We start from the raw sequence: 21,752 nt of genomic DNA, 5'->3' as shown, positions 1-21,752 counted from the left end.
GAGTCATTAAAACACAATGGCCCTTGTTTAGAGCCTGAATTTCTGGCTAGATACCCAGTGCTCCCTGCCTGCCTGCATTTCCTAGGGCTTGTAGTATCACCCCTCACTCCTGAGAACTTCCTAGTATTTTTCAAATCAGGCCATTGACTTTTCTATTTATGGAGTGACTGCCACCACCTGTTGTTTGTGCCCAAAGAACATAATGCAGGTCAAAGGCTTAGCATTCTCTTGTTTAACACCACCTCCCCTGAAGCAGACCCTGAGTCTGACCCTGAACACAAATACCTTGTTTTGCATGTGACTCCAAGAAATAGTAGGGGAGTTCATAAACTGAGTTAAATTGAGTCTGCTGATCAATTTATAAAGGTTATAAATTTATCCTTTTACTCACATTTGTTTTAAGTCAAGAGCTGTCCCTGCTGGTTAAGTAAATCCAGGTGAAGCGTTGCAGATGCCACCGTCCATTAGAACAACAATACTTACACTGACCCAAAGAGAACACGATCCAGAGTAGCTTCCAGTGCCCCCATGAAGAACTTCTTTAGGTTCTGTAGTACTATGTTCTCTAAGCTCACCAACCCTCACTCTCTCTCAGTCTACAACACTCTTTCCCTCCATGGCTCCTTCTGACTTATTCTAGCCTGTCTTCTCTTAGTTTATATGTCCGTAACTTCAGGGACTCTGTTGACCCATGCTGGACAAGCACACCCATGAATGAGTTTGATTTACAATGATAGTAGTCTAAGAGATCAGTAATGGCAATATAATACAATTAAAAACACTTAAAAAAATCTACGATGTTGTTATTTGTGGATTTCCAGTGGAATGCTTTTGGATTATGGGGCGTGGTCTACAAAGCAACTGCATCCATTTTGTCGGTGTATCAAAATAGTAAAGAGCACAGGCTGGTCCTCGAGAATCTTAATGGCTGAGTGAACCAAGTAGCTATATGAGAATGTGATAGAAAGCTTTCTATTGCTGGGCACAAGAGGGAGAACATGCTAGCATTAAGTGTCTGGCTACCTGACATTCTTGCTGTCGTATATGTGCATATAAACACTAGCAAGAATCTGGAGTAAAAGGGCCCCTATAAATTGTTGGGGATGTCACTTGTATAACCCATTATTGAGTGGGTCTCTGGAGGAGGTGGATAATTTTTCACAGCTGTTATGATGGACACACTACTTTTTCTCCTGCTCATTTCTAATGTTCTACCACGTACTGTCTCTGTTTCCTGATTCTTGGTTTCTCATCGGTATCTATGTTCCTGTCTGATTGGAAGAGTCTATTCAGCTTATCTGTTTCTTACTTCAAAGACCTTGTGGTACCTTGAGATAGTGTCTCTATGAGATTCCACTTTTAGGTATTGTTTCACCGAAATCTGGACACATCTATAAACTTAATAGCATAGACATGCATTTTGGCTTGATGTTTATAGTAATCTTTAAGCTTAAATTATTAAAATGCTACTGACAGATTATTAAACATAGAACTTTTTACTGTCATAAGGACCTACTAGATATTTTTTACAGTATGTGTTTCAAGGTGCTAGAGATGTTCATGTTTCTAGAAAAAGCCCATCCCTGCTTGTAAAATGTGGTGCAAGCCAAGGAACTTCCTGAAGCCTTTTTAGTTGTTGTAATTACTAATAATATATGAAGCATCCAAGAAAGGGGATTAAAAACCAGATAAACCTCTAATGAGTGTCAACATTATATTTGAAAGAGTAACCTATACAAAGACTCAAAAGAGCCCCAATGATGAGTAATTGAAAATCCCTACTGCAGGGAGAAACAAGTGCTTGAGCGTAGATTTTTTAAAATGTAATTTATGTAACGATTATTTGCGTTTTTGGTTTTCTTTAAAAACTCAGTACGAGTGACTGGAAACTCTTCCCCACAGAGAAGATGTACTTCTTAGCTTGGAAAGATTTGCTGATCTCTAACATAATGTAGATGATAGTTTACATGACAGCAAAAATAGTTAAAGCCTTTATTAGATACACTGTATTTTAAAGATTAGCTGCAAGTATAACATGCTGATTCCTTAGATGCTATTTTATTCTTATAGAGATACTAATGTCAATGATAATCATAGTGAGGACTAAAATTGTAGGTATTCTGGGCCTAGAGATGAGGTTAAGTTTGTGACTTTATTTATTTTGCATTTTAGCATTCATTTATTCATTCATCTTCATCAAACAGATCACAAGGCTATGGGAGGAGGTTTTTTCCCAAGATCCTCCCCATCAAGTGGGAGTGAACAGTATGCACACCATCACAGTGGGAGTGAACAGTACTCACACTGTCACAGTGGGAGTGAACAGTACTCACACCATCACAGTGTGAGTGAACAGTACTCATACCATCACCGTGGGAGTGAACAGTACTCACACCACCACAGTGGGAGTGAACAGTACTCACACCACCACAGTGGGAGTGAACAGTACTCACACCACCACAGTGGGAGTGAACAGTACTCACACCACCACAGTGGGAGTGAACAGTACTCACACCACCACAATACCAGACAAAGCACCATTGGCAGTGCTGGTAGGGCTGCCAAGTACTATGCAGCTTCAATGTGCCATGGCCTCTCTGTGTCTGACACGATTAGGAACGGCTTCTTGGATAGTAAGACCTTTAGGGAACAGTGTGTGAGTAGTACTTTCTCATGATGAAAAACACAGTGGTAATGGTGGGTTAAGATACTCTAGACAGGAGACGTGGTGAAATAAACTGTAAAACAGGACTTTTCCCAAAACTACATTTGTATCTCATTTTTTCCCAGTTAGAAGGGCTATTGGATATAATTATTATGTGGTTAAAGAAACGCTAATAGATTCTAGCCACTATATAAATCAATATGAAATTTTCTTAAAAAAAACCCATACAGACCCCCAAACCAACAAATTACATCATATTGCCATATGATCCAGCTGGGCAAGTCCTGGGTACTTACTTAAAGCAACCAATCATCAACAGGAGAGATACCTGCATGTCTATAATCATCACAGCTATTCACAGTAGCTAAAGAATGCACTCTCCTTAGGTACCCATAAGTGGGTGGATATATAAAGAAAAATATGGTGTGAATGAACAATCCATTGGCATTTAGCCACCAGGAAGAGTTGAGATGTGTCATTTGCAAGAGAATAGATAGTCCTGGAGATTATCTGGTTAAACAAACTAAGGCTCAGTGAGGTGTGTAGCACATTTGCTCTCATGTGCAGACTAGGGCAAAGAAAACGGCATCAGGTAGATGGACTAATAGAGACCAAGACGCTGATGGGAGGATGAGGAAGGAAGGTAGTGACTGGGTGGCTGTGGTCAACATGTGTTACAAGCCAGTCTGAAAGAGTCAACGTGAAACTTCAGTTTGTACGGTTAATACATGATCAAGCCAAAAAGGGACCTGTGCCATCTGAATAGAAGTTTTTTATAGGATAGGGCGTATGTAGTTTAACATAGTTTAACATAACATAATTTAACATAAAGAGTAAGGAAAGGAAGAAACATGGGTTTATCTCTACTCATGAGGAATATAACCCACACAGACAAGACACTTGGAATCACAATCACTGAAGACACCCATTTAAAGCAGTTACAGGGTCGGCCATACTTCTAGAGGCTTCCTTTGGTGCTCTATGAGGCTTTCCAGTGGATATTGAGTAAATTCCAAATACTTAATAGCATGGCCCCCAAGCCTTCTCCTTAGCCCGTTTTACTCTCCTGGCACATTTGGCACATATTCTCTTAATCTGGTGTGTATCGAAGCTGCCCCTGACTTCCTATGTCCTCCACAGACGCCTAGTATCACCTCTTTTAATTAAATAAATGCTACGCTCTGAGGGGAAGTGTCCTCAGACAGTTCACAGACTTTATCACACTTTGCTCTCTCTGTTTCCGTGTGTGATGGCAAAATGTGATCAGCTGACTCCCTGCCCCTGCAGTCTGCTGCAGTGCTGTTCCTGCCAAGTGGACTCTAACCCTCGGAACCATAAGCCCAAAGAAGCTCAAGTTGTTTCTGCTCATAGTAGTTTATTACGGCAAGAGAAGGAACCAAACTCTTTTTGAGAGTACGATTGAGACAGAGTGGTAGCGGGTCTTAGCACATTGCTAGCAAGCTTGAACATTAGTTAATACCTTTTGATTTTGAGAGTTACTTTTGACTGAGCCGTTTTATTCTTCATAAATAGAATATCGCAGTGAGAAATTAATATAAAAGTGCAAAAGATGCAGTGTAAGTTGCAGCCCTGTGAGTCTCTCATGTCAATTAGCATCTATGCGTATGGCAGAAGTACCAGGAAATGAAGGAAAGAATGCAATGGAGTCGCATTGGGATACCAGCTTCCAAGTTGTTAGGAGAACATTTCTTAAAGTCATTCTGAAAGCTTGGCTTGGGAAAAGGTGCTTAAATCTGCTAATATGGCCTCAATCTACTTCCTAATAAATTACTCGCCTTCTTTGCACTCAGTCACCCAGCCTGTCAACCATATGAATGAAAGATTTCTTTTGTTTCAGGCAGGGCTATAGAACGGATGGGCACGCTGCCATTATGGAACCTGACCGTGCTTTCAGTCCTGGGAGGGGTGGGGAGAAGCAGAGGCTGCGGTCATCCCTTCCAGAACTGTGCTTTTCCTTCTTTCCTTCCTTCCTTCCTTCCTTCCTTCCTTCTTTCTTTCTTTCTTTCTTTCTTTCTCTTTCTTTTTATAAATCCATTTACTGCTTTGAAAGTTTTAACTGATTAACAGCTATAGAAAACTGTCATAAATCACAGTAATTTTGTATTTTATATTTTAAATACAAAAGAAAATCTAAAATTATTCTTAGTTGATATCTAAATACTGATTCCCATGCTTGTGGTTTCTCAAAAACCCATTATCTGTGTTCAGTCTGTGCAGCCTGGATACTTACTAAGCTCTATTTGCACTTACTAAGCCTGGGTAAACTAAGCACTATTTGCACTTACTAAGCCTGAGTACTTACTAAGCACTATTTGCACTTAATAAGCCTGGGTACTTACTAAGCACTATTTGCACTTACTAAGCCTGGGTACTTACTAAGCACTATTTGCACTTACTAAGCCTGGGTACTTACTAAGCACTATTTGCACTTACTAAGCCTGGGTACTTACTAAGCACTATTTGCACTTGCTTCTTCTGTATCAGGTTTAATCTGCGGTTTCTTCTAGAAAGCTAACTGACTTTGTCCAAGGAAGTCTCCATTTTCTTTGTAAAACCAAAACTGCTACAGTGTTTCCAGATCTACCTCCCAAGCTGAACTTGGGTGTTGGCAGCTCTTCACAAGGTTCAGATCCTTCACTGGACGCTTGGTACACAAGGTTATTAGAAAAAAGCCTTTTACTTCCCACACTCTGGAGAGAGACGTCGCATATTGTTTTATCTTCTCAACTGCACTGTCAGGCTTAAGACTGATGGCGTCGTAAGTCTCTTTGTCAACCCAAACATGAAATCCAGACAGCTTTGTGGAAAGATTTTAAAAGTAAGTGTTAGGTTGCCCTTCTGCAAGTATTTCAAAAATACTTGCAGAAGACTTAATCGCAGAAGGAGAATAATCAACCCCAGTTGTATTAGAGAAACCATGTTTCACAAGTTCGACCAGGAAAACACCATTTCCAGTACCAACGTCAAGCATCCAACGGCATCTTGTTTCTCCATCCACCGTATTAGTCAGTCCATACCCTCTTCCCCAAACCAGATTTTTCCTGTATCTACGTATTCTTGGCATGTTTCCATTTCCAATGCTGAGATGCTCTGATGCTCTCGTGTCCCCAGTGCCGACAGGACGAAGCCACCGCAGCGGGACTGCGTTGAGACACAGCACTGCTGTTGTCCTTAGCATCAGCGTTCTCCTTGCTCTGTGCCTCGTTGGCTGTCAAGGAGAGATGCGACTCCGCCAGAACTATTCCTATGGCTGCAGGAATGCGGGCCCGAGTTCATATCCCAGCTTTGTTTTGACCTTTAGATCAAAGCTTGTTTGGGACTTCAGAGACACTTTCTTATTGTTAGGTTGGCTGGAGGCCAGCTAAGCCAAGTGGAAACAGCATGTGCAGCCTTAGTCTTAGAAAGCGGTGACCGGATGACACAGTTTAGAGTCCAAGCGGCAGCTTTGAGCGATAGCCAGATTTAATAACTCCATAATGCTTGTGATCTGAAGTAGGAGAGGAGCCGTCCATCAGAACCTAGGAAAACAGAAATAGGAGAGTAAATTAGAGGTGAGGTGGACACAGCAAGGGCGGAGCCTGCCAGCATGCTCCCAGGTTGCAGGGATATGTGGCCTCAAAGTCTGGCTCTTTTGGTGCTTCAGCTCTGGGTAGACAACTCAGGTCCAGCCCTCAACTTCAGATCCTCTAAGACGTTGCTCTTGCTGTGCTATTCCCTCCGGACTTCAGTGTAGGGGGGCTCCTAGCAAAGGAATACAAGGTTTTAATTTTGTTGGTTTTTCTATTACATACTTAGTATATAGTATCATTTAAATTTCTGTATCTCCCTAAAGTTAACCTTAATCAGAACAGTGGTGTTTAGTTGCTTTCTATTTTTATCTTTAGTTTCTCTATATCCATTACCTAGGATGTTTCCAGGCATATAAAGACATCTTACAAACATCTTTTAATGAGTAAAATAATCTTATATTGGGCTAGATAGATTCTCCCACCTCCCACCCTTCCTCCCTTTCCTTCCCTTCCCCATCTATCCTTCTCTTATTCTCTTCCCCCTCCCTTTCTTCCTTCCCTACCTTCTTCCTTTCCTCCTCCCTTTCCCTTCTTCCCTTCACCCTCCCTCCCTTCTTTCCTCCTTTTCTCTCTTTGGCCAATCACTCCTGACTTGACTTTCTTCCATAGCTAATGTCTTCCTCTCTGATTCATTACTCCCAATTCCTTTTGCCCTCCTTCTGTTTTTTGACAAATCTACATTACTTCCCTTTGGAAAGCCTGCGCATGCTGTTTAATCTGCCTGTTTTTTTCTCTCTATAGATGGTCATGGTGGCTTGTCATATCCCTCAGGTCTAACCCAATCTATCACCGTATCAGAGGAGTTCACTCTAAGGATCCTTCCTGAATCCTACCCTTTGCTTTGTTTCTCAGTCCCTCAGTTCTCAGAGCACCATTCCCACTCTCCTGAGCATGCGTTCACTTGTTGGATGCTTGCTTCTGTTGCCTCTACTGTGACTCCTGGCAGAAGGTAAGTTTTACCAGATCAGAGTCCCATGTGACTTGCTTCCTGTTGTGTACTAAGTTTCTAGACCAAAACTCAGATGACGCATGATGCTTAACACATACATGTCTATTTAGCCTGGAGTTTATTTACCTACCACATAGACCCAGTCGTCGGGAGGTAACAACAATCGGCACTTGTCTCTGTATAACTTCCCTACCTATGCATGGATATTGCAATAACTGTGAAAATTAGCGATTATGGATTATACTGATAATAGCTACCTCACTGAGTAGTCGGTATTTGTCAGTTGCTTTAAAAGCTTCCTTTCATTATTTAACCCCTGTCACAATCCAGGAGGACAGCATCATTTCAGTGTTTCTGTTTTTAATGATTAAAGGTCTGAGAAGGTAAATAGCAAATAGTTACTGAGGGACAGGAAGTCAGTAAGTCCCTAAGACGTCGGCCAGTCTGGCTCCAGGGTGTGTGTTTGAGATATTACTGGGACAAGGAAATTGCTCAATAAATGACTAAATAAGTTTCATTCATCACCACCATTACTATCAGCTGTGTAATATCACAAATAAATGTGCTGTAAATCCTATTCTTTTGTCAAAGCTGTTAGCTCACAAATAGATTAATATTAAATTACAAAAAACCAAAAGGAGATCCATATTGATGTATAGAAATCTTTGCTAAATAAATTTACTCAATGCATAGGGAGTTATTGAAACACTCAGAGATACTGTATTTTAAATAAATAAATAAATAAATAAATAAATATTTTATTGATCATTAAATCTTACCAAGGATATAACATGTGTTGCATTACATTGGCAACTGGCATCTGTTAAAAAACAAGCTTCCAGAATGCCAGTTTGGCTTAGGTACTTCTGCAGAAAAAGTTTCAATATCAGCATTCTGGATTACTCTCCAACAAAAAATATCTTGGCAAATTACGACACACAGACTTTCCGAGTTGCTTTTGAATAGTTAAAAATCAACTGAAAAACACTCAAATGTCAAGAAAATCTCATAGATTGGTTCTATACTTTGAAATTTGTACTGTGGGCACTTATACACTTATCAATATTTATTAAGCTAAAACCCTTAAATAACAAGCACCATATTTTTGTTGGTTTTTTTTTTTTTTTTTTTTTTTTACTGTCCATATGATAAAGCAATGCATTTTTTTTAGAATCTGAAAAAAAATCACCCATTCATCCTTAACTTATGCATATTTGTTTCATATTTACCATTCTTGGAATTTTTGTGGAATAAAATCATGGTACTAGAGATGAAGCCTAAATACATGTCAGCTGTATGTAGTTTATAGGAGATACAGCAATACTGTTCAGATAGAGGATTTGTGATGGATCTTCTATGAGCATTTACACCCGGTGAAGACATTTAGAAAATAAAAGACTCTGGATCTTGGGAAGGACATCAAAGCTGTATAGTTCAATGTCTGGCTTTTGCAGACAGAGAAATGGGAACTCAGGCAATGGAGCTCTATGTACCAGTGAGAAGTCTCTTGACTGTTTCTTTACAATTCTGAAAATGCAAAAGAGCTACAAAACCAAAAAGAAACCTAGTAAAGATTGTCCAACTTATACATCAAACTGGTATTTAAAACATATATTGAATCTTAAAGCCACAAACCGGAAAAATACATTTCAATTTATGAAGCAGACAGATATTAGAGTTTGAGTAACAATGACCATGACAAAACCCTTGCTTAAAAACTTGAATAAATAAAAACAAAGGAACCCCCAACACATTAGGAAGAGCCCAGGAAACCTGAAATTTCATACAAAAAAAGCAAGAGCGCATAAACTTCTAAGATGTTAAACCTCATTAGGAATAGGAGATTTTAGTTAAAACCACAAGTAGAGGATGTGCTTCACACCCAACAGCAATAAATAAAATGTGTGGACAAGACCAGCAAAGCTCTCAAACTTTTAGCTACTGTGAGTAGGGACATGAAGGCACGTACTTGCCTGCCCGCACATGGCTCAGCACCTAGAGGAGCCTCTGGAGTGTTCTCCCTCCTGAGTCCATGGGTGAGTCCCCACTTCCTCTCCACTGACTATCCTGGTAGAGACCACAGGAAACTCTCAGGGCACAAGTATCTCAGTGTTGACTGGGAAGAGACACTTTCTGCCCAGAGTCAGAGCCGGGCCACCACCAGCAGGATTCACACCTGCCCACAGAATAGCTGAACACCCCCCCAAAAAAGCCTCAGGACTCTCTCCCTCCTGAGCCCACAGGTGAGTCCACACTTCTTCTCCACTGATTATCTGGGGAGAGACCACTGGGAGTAGCTTGGTGATGCCAGGGAATAGAATATTTTGGCACTCACCTGTGCACAGAGCCAGAGCTCGCTCACAGCCATAGGAACTCACAGGATACTAAGGGAGAGCTGAACACCCAGGAGCAATCTCCCTCCTGAGACCACGGGCCCACAGACCGATAAGAGAGAAAAGCTCTAGTCAGAGAAGAAAATAGCATCTAACATCACTCATAGCAAGATGGCAAGAGGCAAGTGCAAGAATCTAAGCAATGGAAACCTGGCAACATTAGAACCCAGTTCTCCTACCACAGCAAGTAGTAGATCTCTCAACACACAAGACAAACAAAATATAAAATTAAAATCATACTTCATGATGATGATGATGATGATGGAGGTCTTCAAGAAGTACATAACTCCCTTAAAGAATAACAGGAGATCCAGGAGAATACATATAAGCAAGTAGAAACCCTTAAAGATGTAACAAAAAAATCACAGAGCTACAGGAAAATGCAACGAAATGGGTGAAGGAATTGAAAAATGGAAATAGAAACAAAAAAGAAATCACAAAAGGAGACAAGATAACCTAGGAAAAAGTTTAGGAGTCATAGATACAAGCATCACCAGGGGCAGAAGATAACATAGAAAACATTGACACATCAGTCAGAGAAAATGCAAAAATTCAATAAGCTCCTAACCCAGAACATCCAGGATATCCTGAACACAATGCGAAGACCAAACCTAAGGATAGAGGTGTTGAAGAAAGTGAAGATTCCCAACTAAAAGGCCCAGTAAATATCTTCAACAAAATTGTAGAAGAAAACTTCCCTACCCTTAAGAAAGAGATGGGCATGAACATAGAAGAAGCCTACAGAACTCCAAATAGATTGGACCAGAAAAGAAATTCCTCCTGACACATAAAAGTCAAAACACCGAATGTTCAAAACAAAGAAAGAATCTGAAAAGCAGTAAGGGAAAAAGGTCATGTAACATATAAAGGCAGACCAATCAGAATCACACCCGACTTCTCAACAAAGACTATGAAAGCTAGAAGGTCCTGGACAGACGTCATGCAGACCCTAAGAGAACACAAGTGTCAGCCCAGGTTACTATACCCAGCAAAATCACCATAGATGGAGAAACAAAGATATTCCAGGACAAAAGCAAATTAACACAATATCTGTCCACAAACCCAGCTCTACAAAGGATAATGGATAGAAAAATCCAGCATAAGGAGAGAAACAACATCCTAGGGTCTTTGTAATTGTGTGTTTCTATTTTGTGGAACAGTTTGGAGAATATTGGTATTAAGTCTTCTTTGAAGGTCTAATAGAATTCTGCACTGAGCCCATCTGGTCTTGGGCTTTTTATTCATGAGAGGCTTTTGATGACTGCTTCTACTTCTTTGGGGTTTATGGAACTCTTTTTTTTTGAACAACTTTATTTTAAAAAACAAAGAGAAAAGAACAAATTTTAAGCATTTTTTCATAGAAGTATACAAATACATTTTTGTCAGTGCTTGGCTATTTGTTTTTTTTCAAAGGTTTGATAGTGTGCATTAAGGTCTTACAGTTACAATAAGCAAAAAGTACATGTAAAACAGGATGTAACCCAGAATTAGTCAAAGTATTCTTGGTGTGTAAGGATTGAGCATAATAATTTTTTTTCTTGAACTTCACTCAGTCTGTGAGTTGATTCTGGGGTGTTCAGAGCTTTCTGGGGTTAGTATCCCAATATCAGTGACTTCATGTTATGTGTGTTCTTTTGTGACTGGGTTATATCACTCAGGATGATATTCTCTAGATGCAACCATTTTCTTAAGAATTTCGTTAGGTCATTGTTTCTGATAGCTGAGTAGTACTCCATTGTGTAAATGTACCACAATTTTTGTATCCATTCATCTACTGAAGGACATCTGGGTTCTTTCCAGCTTCTGGCTATTATAAATAGAGCTGCTATGAACATTGTGGTGTATGCATCCTTGTTGTATATTGGAGTGTCTTTGGGGTATATACCCAGAAGGTAGTACTATGTCCAATTTTCTGAGGAATCGCCAAACTGATTTCCGGAGTGGTTGTATCAGTTTACAACCCCACCAACAGTGGAGAAGTGTTCCTCTTTCTCCACAACCTCGCCAGCATCTGCTGTCATCTGAGTTTTGAATATTGGCCAATCTGACTGGTGTGAGGTGGAATCTCAGGGTTGTTTTGATTTGCATTTCCCTGATGGCTAAGGATGTCCAGCATTTCCTTAGATGTTTCTCAGCCATTCGATATTCCTCAATTGAGAATGTTTTGTTTAGCTCTGTACCCCATTTTAAATAGGGTTGTTTGATTCTCTGTTGTCTAGACTTTTGAGTTCTTTGTATACCTTGGATATTAGGACTCTATCTGATGTGGGTTTGGTAAAGATCTTTTCCCACTCAGTTGGCTGCCATTTTGTTTTCTTGACAGTGTCCTTAGCCTTACAGAAACTTTGCAATCTCATTAAGTCCCATTTGTCAATCTTTGACCTTAGAGCATGAGCCATTGGTGTTTTGATCAGGAAATTTCTTCCTGTGCCTATGTTTTCTTAGGATTTCCCTACTTTCTCATCTAATAGTTTCAATGTACCTGGTTTAATGTGGAGATCTTTGATCCACTTACACTTGAGCTTTGTACAAGGAGATAAGAAAGAGTCTATTTTCATTCTTCTGCATGCTGAGTGCCAGTTGGACTAACACCATTTGTTGATTAGGCTGTCCTTTCTCCATTGAATGTTTACAGCTCCTTTGTCAAAAATCAGGTGACCAAATATGTGGGGGCTCATTTCTGGATCTTTTATTGTATTCCATTGATGCACTTGCCTATTTCTGTACCAGTACCATGTGGGTTTTAGCACATTTGCCTTGTAATATAGCCTGAGGTCAGGGATGGTGATTCCCTCAGAAGTTTTCTTGTTGTTGAGGATGAATTTCACTATTCTAGGTCTTTTGTTATTCCAGATGAAATTGCACATTGCTCTTTCCAACTCAATGAAGAATTGGGTTGGAATTTTGATGGGGATTGCATTGAATCTGTAGATTGCTTTTGGTAAGATGGCCATTTTTTAAAATGTTGATTCTTCAAATCCATTAGCATGGGAGATATTTCCATTTTCCGAGATCTTTCTCAATTTCCTTCTTTAGAGGTTTGAAGTTCTTGTTATACCGTTCCTTCACTTGCTGAGTTAGAGTCACACCAAGGTATTTCATAGTTTTTGTGACTATTGTGAAGGGTATCTTTTCCCTAATTTCTTTCTCCACATGTTTGTCCTTTGAATATAGGAAGGCTACTGATTTGTTTGAGTTAATTTTATATCCAGCCACTTTGCTGTACTTATTTATCAGCTGTAAGCGTTATCTGGTGAAATTTGTGGGGTCGCTTAAGTACAATATCATGTCATCTGCAAATAGTGATGTTTTTACTTCTTCCTTTCCAACTTGTATCCCTTTGATTTCCTTTTCCTGTTTAATTGCTCCAGCAAGGCCTTCTAGTACTATGTTGAATTGGTAGGGCGAGAGTGGGCAGCCTTGTTGAGTCCCTGATTTTAGTGGGATTGCTTCAAGTTTCCCACCATTAAGTTTGATGTTGGCTGTTGGTTTGCTGTATATGGCTTTTATTATGGTTACATATGGGCCTTGAATTCCTGTTCTTTCCAAGACTTTTAACATGTAGGGGTGTTAAATTGTGTGAAATGCTTTGTCAGCATCTAGTGAGATGACCATGTGTTTTTTTCTTTGAGTTTGTTTATATTGTGGATTACATTGATGGATTTCCTTATATTAAACCATTTCTGCATCCCAGCGATGAAGCCTACTTGGTCATGGTGAATGTTTGTTTTGATGTGTTCTTGGATTCAGTTTGCAAGGATTTTGTTGAGTATTTTTGCATCAATGTTCATGAGTGAGATTGGTCTGAAGTTCTCTTTCCTTGTTGGGTCTTTGTGTGGTTTAGGAATGAGGGCTATTGTAGCCCCCAAAAATGAGTTAGGTAGTATTCCATCTGATTCTATCTTGTGGAATAGTTTGGAGAGTCTTGGTATTATGTCATCAATAAATGTCTGATAAAATTCTGCACTGAAACCATCTGGACCTGGGTTTTTTTTGGTTGGGGGGCTTTTGATGACTGCTTTTATTTCTGTAGGTATCGTGTGATTATTTAGATGGTTTACCTGGTCCTGGTTTAACTTTAGTGTCTTGTATCTGTCTAGGAATTCCTCCATTTCCTCTAGATTTCCACCTTTGTTGAGTATAGGCTTTTGTAGTAGGATCTGATGATTTCTTGAATTTCCTCAGTTTATTCATTATTTCTCCACTTTCCTTTCTGATGTTGTTAATTTGTATACTCTATCTTTTCCCTCTAGTTAGTCTGGCTAAGGGCTTATCAATCTTGTTAATTTTCTAAAGAACCAGCTCTTGGTTTTGTTGATTCTTTCAATGGTTCTTTTTGTTTCTGTTTGGTCTATATCTGCCCTAAGTTTGATTATTTTTTGCTGTCTACTCCTCTTGGGTGTATCTGCTTCCTTTTGTTCTAGAGCTTTCAATTGTGCTGTCAGGTTGCTAGTGTATGCTCTCTCCATTTTCTTTTTGGAAGCACTCAGAGCTATGAGTTTTTTTTTTTTTTTTTTTTAATCAGTACTGCTTTCCTTGCATCCCATAGTTTTGGGTATGTCGTGTTTTCATTTTCATTGAATTCTAGAAAATCCTTAATTTATTTCTTTATTTCTTCTTTGAGCCTGCCTTCGTTTAATAGAGCATTCTTTAGTTTCCATGTATATATGGGCTTTCTGTTGTGTTTGTTGTTATTAAAGACCAGCCTTAGACCATGGTGATCTGAAAGGATGCATGGGAGTATTTCAATCTTTTTATATTGATTGAGGTTCATTCTGTGTAAAATTATGTGGTAAGTTTTTGAGAAGGGGCCGTGAGGTGCTAAGAAGAAGGTGTGTTCTTTTGTTTTAGGATGATATGTTCTGTAGATATCTATTAATTCCAGTTGGTTCATAGTCTCTGCTAGTTTTACAGTGTCCTTGTTAAGTTTCTGTTTCCATGATCTGTCCATTGGTGTGAGTGGGGTATTAAAGTCTCCCACTATTATTGTGTGGGGTGAAATGTATTTTTTGAGCTTTAGTAGGGTTTCTTTTATGAATATGGGTGCTTTTGTATTTGGAGCATATATGTTAAGGACTGAGAGTTCCTCCTGACAGATTTCCCCTATAATGAGTAAAAAGTATCCTTCCTTATTTTTTGATAACTTTTGGTTGGAAATTTACTTTATTCGATACTAGAATGGCCACTCCAGCTTGCTTCTTGGGGCCGTTTTTTTGGAAGTTTTTTTCCCAACCTTTTATTTTGAGATAGTGTCTGCCTTTGTCTCTGAGATGAGTTTCCTGTATGCAGAAAAATGCTGGGTTTTGTTTATGTATCCAGTCTGATAACCTATATATTTATATTGGGGAGTTGAGTCCATTTATGTTAATAGATATCAAGGAATAGTTGTTCCTGTTTCCTGCTATTATTGCTTTTGTAGGTTGAGTTGTGTCTGTGTCTTTTTCTTCTTTTGGTTTTCTTGCTTAGGAGTTTTCTTGTTTTTACTAGGATGTAGTTCCCTTCATTGTATTGGGGTTTCCACCTATAATTTGTTGCAGTGCTGGGTTTGTGGTCAGATATTGTGTAAATTTAGTTTTGTGTTGAAATATCTTCATCTCTCCATCTATGGTGATTGATAGTTTTTCTGGGTATAGCAGCTTGGGTTGGCACTTGTGCTTTCTTAGTGTCTGCATGATTTCTGTCCAGGCTCTTCTAGCTTTCATAGATTCTGTTGTGAAATTGGGTGTGATTCTGATTGGTCTGCCTTTATATGTTACCTGACCTTTTTCCCTTACTGCTTTTAGTATTCTTTCTTTGCTTTGGGCACTTGGTGTTTTGACTATTATGCATGGGGAGGAATTTCTTTTCTGGTCCAATCTATTTGGAGTTCTGTAGGCTTCTTTTATGCTGGTGATCATCTCATTCTTAAGGGTAGGGAAGTTTTCTTCTACAATTTTGTTGAAGATTTTTACTCTGCCTCTTAGTTGATATTTTTCTCCCTCTTCTATTCCTATTATCCTTAGGTTTGGTCTTCTCATTGTGTCCTGGATCTCCTGGACATTTTGGGTTAGGAGATTTTTGGTTTTTTATCTACTTTGACTGTTTTGTCTATGTTTTCAATTTAGTCTTCGGTCCCCCGAGATTCTCTCTTCCATCTCTTGTAGTCTGTTGGAAATGCTTGCATCTGTGACTCCTGATTTCTTTTTTAGGATTTCTAATTCTAGGGTTGTCTCTTTTAGTGTTTTCTTTATTGTATCTATTTCCATGTTGAATTCTTTCTTCCATTCCTTCCTCTCTTTGGTTCTGTTTTCTTCTAGTTCTTTGACATCTTTGAGTGTTTTTCTTGGTTCTTCTCTAAGAGCTTCTAATTCTTTATGCTTTCCTTTCGTTCTTGTTTAAGGATCTCTATCATCATCTTGCGGTAGGATTTTGTGTCTGAGTCTTCTTTTTCTGGAGTGTTTGGCATTCAGCTGTTTGCTGTGATGGGAGAGCTGGGTACTGGTGTTACCAGGTTGTCTTGGTTTCCTTGGGATGTGGTCTTTCACTTTCCTCTTGCCATCTTGTTGTCAGTGATTGGTTCTTCCCTTTCCCTTGTTCCTGGCCTGTGTCCCTGGATCTCCCCTGTTCCTGGTGGCGGATGGTCTGAGTCCTGTTCTGTGCCCCAAAGCCGCAGAAGGCCTGATGCTGAGTTACTGGTCCCTGGATCAGGCAGGGTAGGAGAGCACTTTCTGTCCATGCTAGGCAGAGATCTCTCTGCCCCCTGGCTAGTCGGAACCCCTTCTCACCAGGCCTGTATATCTTATGGGACTCTTTAGATGGTGTATCTGAAAATGATTTAACGTTAGTACTGGTATCTGTCTAGAAAGTTTTCCATTTCCTCTAGAAAAAAAAATCAGGATCTGGTTCTATAGAAAGTATGGTGAGGTGCTGAGAAGAATGTGGATGCTTCAGTCCTTCTTAGAAGGGATTACAAAACACTCATTGGAGGAAACACGGTGATTGAGGAGCAGGGATTGAAGAACAGATCATCCAGAGACTGCCTCACCTGGGGATCCACCCACATGCAGCCAGCAAACCCAAGCACTATTGCTGATGCCAAGAAGTGCTTATTAGTATGAGCCAGATATGGATGTTTCCTCAGAGGCTCTGCTAGAGTTATACAGATACAGTTGTGGATGCTTGCAGCGAACCATCAGATTGAACACTAATGAAAGAGCTAGAGAAATGACTGAAGGAGCTGAAAGGGTTTGCAATTCTAGGGTAAGAACAACATTATCAACCAAGGAAACCCTTCAGAACTCCCAGGGACTAAAAGACCAACCAATGAGCACACATGACTCCAGTTGCATATGTAGCAGAGGATCGAATTGTCTGGCATCAGGGAGAAAAGAGGCCTTTGGTCCAATGAAGGTGCATTTTCTCAGTGTAGGGGAATTCCAAGGCACTGAGGTGGAGAGGGTAGTTGTGAGAGGGAGCAAGTAGAGGGGGAGGTGGTATGGGAGTGGGGGGAAAGGTGATAATATTTGAAATGTAAACAGAGAATATCCAATTAAAAAGAATTCATAAAATACAAATTAATAGATAGATAGATAGATAGATAGATAGATAGATAGATAGATAGACAGATAGGTAGATAGATAGATAGATAGAAGGCACATACTCATGTTTCCTACTTTGGAAAGCACTTTGATGTAATGTTGCTATGCTGTACATAAATGTGGTAAATGAACTTGGAGGTAGCTCTCAGTGACTCCTTCTTTGGATCTACACATTCCTCTTGCTTTCCCTTCCTATTGTAAGCATGCACCCTGTGGTTCACTGGTGTTTATTCATTTGTGTTAGTTTTTTCCTTAAGTGCAACATACACTTTTGTATATTATTGAAGTACGTATCTTGTATCTATATTTCCCCAACCTTTTCCTAGGACCCTCCTTCATGCTCCTTACAGCCACAGCACACATGCACACATACAAGCACATGCATTAAATTCTGGGACCTATATATGAGACAAACCATGTCTTTGTCTTCCTGGATCTCACACACTTCACTGAGTATAACAATTTCTGGTTTCATTTATGTTTCTTCAAATGTGATGACTTATTTTTTTCTAATTGAATCAGTTCCATTGTGATCACCTGTAACATTTTCCTTATGGACCTAAGTTTGTTTCATTCCTCAATCATAAACACCTTTCGCTTTTAACTAGTAGAATATGGCAAATGACAAGGTATTGCAATGTTGGTAGATATATAGAATTTTTTCTTAAAAATTGATTCTAGCTGGTGGTGTCTCCCTATAGCTGATGATACAGTGCTGTTAACTGCGCAGTATAAGTTCACAAGAAAAGAGACTCAAGATGGCTTATCAGCACGAAAGTGAAACTTTCGAGCGAATATCGGAACCATCTAGCTTCTAAAAGAAATTAAATGCTATCAAAAGTGATTCAAATGTGGAAACAGCTTCAACTACACTCAGACAGCACCTTGATAATTGCCTCATGAAATCCCCTGTGTTAGATCGATTTCCCTCACATAACACATAAAATAAATAACTTAGAATTAACTAACTCTCTTTTTTGTTCAGATTTAAGTTTAAAATCACATATAACCACTGCTTTGGTCCTGTGGTGCTGGCATCAGATGACAGTCATGAAGGTATATGATGAGACTATTCCTCTTTCCTTGGTCAAGTTTACCAAATTCTCCTGGAAAGTAAGATGTAATGCCCTAAGGGACCATCCAGTTGATCCCACCTCTTAAAAGCACCACTGCCTTTCAGCAGCACCATTCAACATCCACATATAGTAGTCTTTAATATTAATTCAGTTAAGATGTAACCATATTTATAATCCAAGGATCTATGAACTACTCAGCATTTGTGTTTTTTAATGTTGTTAAACTGGTTATAATATAGTTATACAAGTATAGCTAGTGCAATATATTTATTTTGTTTGGTTATTTTATTTATTTACATTTAGAATGTTATCCCCCTTCCCAGTTTCTACTCCACAAGCTCCCTATTCCCCCCCACCTCTATGAGGGAGCTCCCCCACTGGCCCCTCCTCCTGCCTCAGTGGTCTGGTATTACCCTATCCTGGGTCATCAAGCCTCCACAGGACGAAGGGGCTCCCCTCCCAGTGATGCCAGATAAGGCCATCCTCTGTTACATATCCAGCTGGAGCTATGGGTACTTCCTGTGTATCTTTTGGTTGGTGGTTGTTTAGTCCCTGGGAACTTTGAGGGAGTCTGGTTGGCTGATATTGTTGTTCTTCCTATGAGGTTGCAAACCCCTTCAGCTCCTACCGTCCTTGCCCAATTTCCCTTTGGGCTCCCTGAGCTCAGTCCAAAGTTTGGCTGTGTACATCCGCATTTGTATTGCTTCGGCTCTGGCAGAGCCACTCAGGGACAGCTATACCATACTCCTGTCAGTATGCACTTCTTGGCATCCAGGTCTGCTCCTGGTACAGGTTCAAGTCAAAAGAAACCCATGCCACTGGCTGGGCGGAAGTTCCTGCATCCCTGGATCCCAAGGGTCCCAGTTACTCCGGTAGTGGGGCAGATGTTGTGGTCTCACTTGTGATCCTGGGCGTCGGGCTTCCTCTGAGTGTTGTGGAGTAGGTGCAGATCCAGAGCCCCAGGTCTGTTCTGGGCTCAGGTTCAAACCAGAAGGTGCAATACATCTCTTTTATTTTTTAAATTAAAGATTTATTTATTCTATATAACTGTAGCTGTCTTCAGACACACCAGAATAGGACATCGGATCTCATTATAGATGGTTGTGAGCCACTTTGTGGTTGCTGGAATTTGAACTCAGGACCTCTGGAAGAGCAGTCAGTGCTTCCAACCACTGAGCCATTTCTCCAGCCCCGTAATACATTTCTTATGACAGCAATTCCCTTAAATATAAAACATCAAGAAAATTTTATTTCCCACTTCTCAGTAGTTGCACATAAGAATATACAGTTAACATTTAAAAAACCTTAATAGAATGATGGAAAAGTGAATTCTAATATACCCATGCAATGAACTATTAACCATAAGAAAATGAATAAAATACAATCATATCAATGAACCTGGAATAAATGCACAATTATGAGGAAGTAGAGGAAGATGCTGAAGAGTTAAAGCAAGATAGATTCATTTTATTGTTCAAGAATGAAAAGAGCCATGTATAAATGCACATTTTTGTGAAAATGAATTATAAGCACAAATTTGGGAGTTGAAATTTTTAGTAAAATTAGAGTAAAAATTAGTGTTTATTAAGATTTAGATCAGAGAAGGGCTCAAAACATCTTGGTAGCCATCTTATTTAGAACTGTAGGTATCAGGGCTTGTTGAAAATTATCTTTTATTACTAAATGTCTATTTTTATATGTTATCTTGTCTGTATGAAATATTACAGGAAATTGATTTTCACATTTTCCTGTCCTTAAAAATATGTATGAACTATATAACAAAAGATCTTTCATTTGATTTAACTGCAAAACACCGTCTTGGATACTGAACAAGTTTGTTGAATTATTGCTAACAATTCTGCTACTCAGTGGGAATTGATACCTTTTTCCTCTGCTCTAGAGACCAGTCCGGATTCTTGGGAATATTCCATTCTTTTGGAGGTTTCCTTGTGTGAAGTCTAGCTCTATTTTCCTGATGTTACTGTTGAGGGACAACATAAGGGCATAGTCCATATGTGATAAGAAAATGAGGCCGAGACAAGGATGAGGCATGCCAGACGGATGTTGGCTAAAGAACTTGTAGACTTCATGGTGGTTACAAGGAGAAATATCTGCCATAGCTTCAGGAACTTGGGCATTTGACTCCCAGTTAGTGGTGCTGTTTGGAAAGTTCTAGGAGACATGGCCTTGCCGGAGGAAATACATCCCTAGGGGTGGGCTTTAGAGTTTACAGACACAGAAACAGAGTCTTAGATTAATCCTGAGGCAACTCCCCATGGTAGGATCTGTCCTCACCGAATGAACCTTAGTTGCAGAAATAGGCCACTCCAGATAGGCACTCCGCACGCCCTTGTCTTTCCTGCTCTTGCTGTTTTATGCTCCTTATGATAACCATGTACTTATGTGTGCACTTGCCCTCTTGATGGGCTCAGCTTCGAATATTCCTTCCTCTAAGATCAGAAAAGATCATTCTCATTGACACCCTTTAAATCTCGTTGAATAAATACATGTCTTTGAACAAATAATTTTGACAATTATATACATAGACAATTATATACATTGACCTATATGTAGACAGTATTGTGGTCAGATTCTCCATTATCCCTTTACTCCTCTCCTATGCTTTCTATAAAGCCCCATTTTCATATTCACTGTGTAGTTGAGTTTTCTCTCCACAGGCTTTTGATTGCCTTAGCTAAACCCGTGTTACCTTTTTTCCCTCCCTATGATGATTGCTCTTTATGCTCCATGATACATTGTGTGTGCATTTGCTTTTGTTATTTTTCCATGGATTTTTCTTCAGGGGATGGATGATTACTGTGATTATTTGATGTCATTTATGCCTTTTGTACTTATCTTGGGAGCAGCTCAGGAAGGGGTTGTTCTAACTTTTTCCAAATCTATGTTATTTATGCCAAATGCAGAGTGAGTGTCACCTGGTGCCTACTGGGTAAATGAATGGCTGGCTGTAGGGTCAGTGGCTTAGACATTAGAAAGTGTATGGTAACAGCTTTAGAATTTAGACTCTCCTAAATTTAAGGCTAATTCAGGAAAGAAGTTTATCTGTTTTTATTTAACTTAAACTTACTTGGCTATATTTATTTGATAGACATACACATCTGAAAGTTTGTATAGTTATATTTCACTGTCCTCAAAATACCACTGTTCCAACTTTAGAAACATTGAGACTAGGCCAGATTAATTCAAGATAACACTGTTACAGGATTGTAGATCCAGGCATCTAATCCATCTCTAAAACCCAGGGCCTGTTCACTCTGAACCTTGGCTTCCACTCACTTTAGCTCTGTAGACAGTTGTGTTTGCTTTGGAGAGTAGATGCCAAGGTTTCCAAGAGTCCTGATGAAGTCTTGGGTCAGGTGGACTGTGATTCTTTTGAACTAGGTACAGGATGCAAGTTGCCTTTTGTGTTAACAGAAAATTGCTTTTTTTCCCAGATGTCACCAAGCAAGTTTGCTGCATTATTCTGCATTCATAACTTCTC

The 21,752-nt window shown here is 39.5% G+C and overlaps 1 pseudogene across 1 annotated transcript; it reads right to left on the bottom strand.

Moving 5' to 3' along the window:
- Positions 1-5,197: 5,197 nt before the first annotated feature.
- On the bottom strand, positions 5,198-5,758 carry LOC308438857 (EEF1A lysine methyltransferase 2-like; annotated as a pseudogene). The gene has a single exon. The product of its transcript is annotated as an EEF1A lysine methyltransferase 2-like (transcript).
- Between the last annotated feature and the right edge of the window lie 15,994 nt (positions 5,759-21,752).

Source organism: Micromys minutus, assembly GCF_963924665.1.
Source record: "Micromys minutus genome assembly, chromosome: 1".
Lineage (NCBI taxonomy): Eukaryota > Metazoa > Chordata > Mammalia > Rodentia > Muridae > Micromys > Micromys minutus.
Note: the sequence above shows the minus strand (reverse complement) of the source record. Positions and strands in the feature narration are given on the sequence as shown.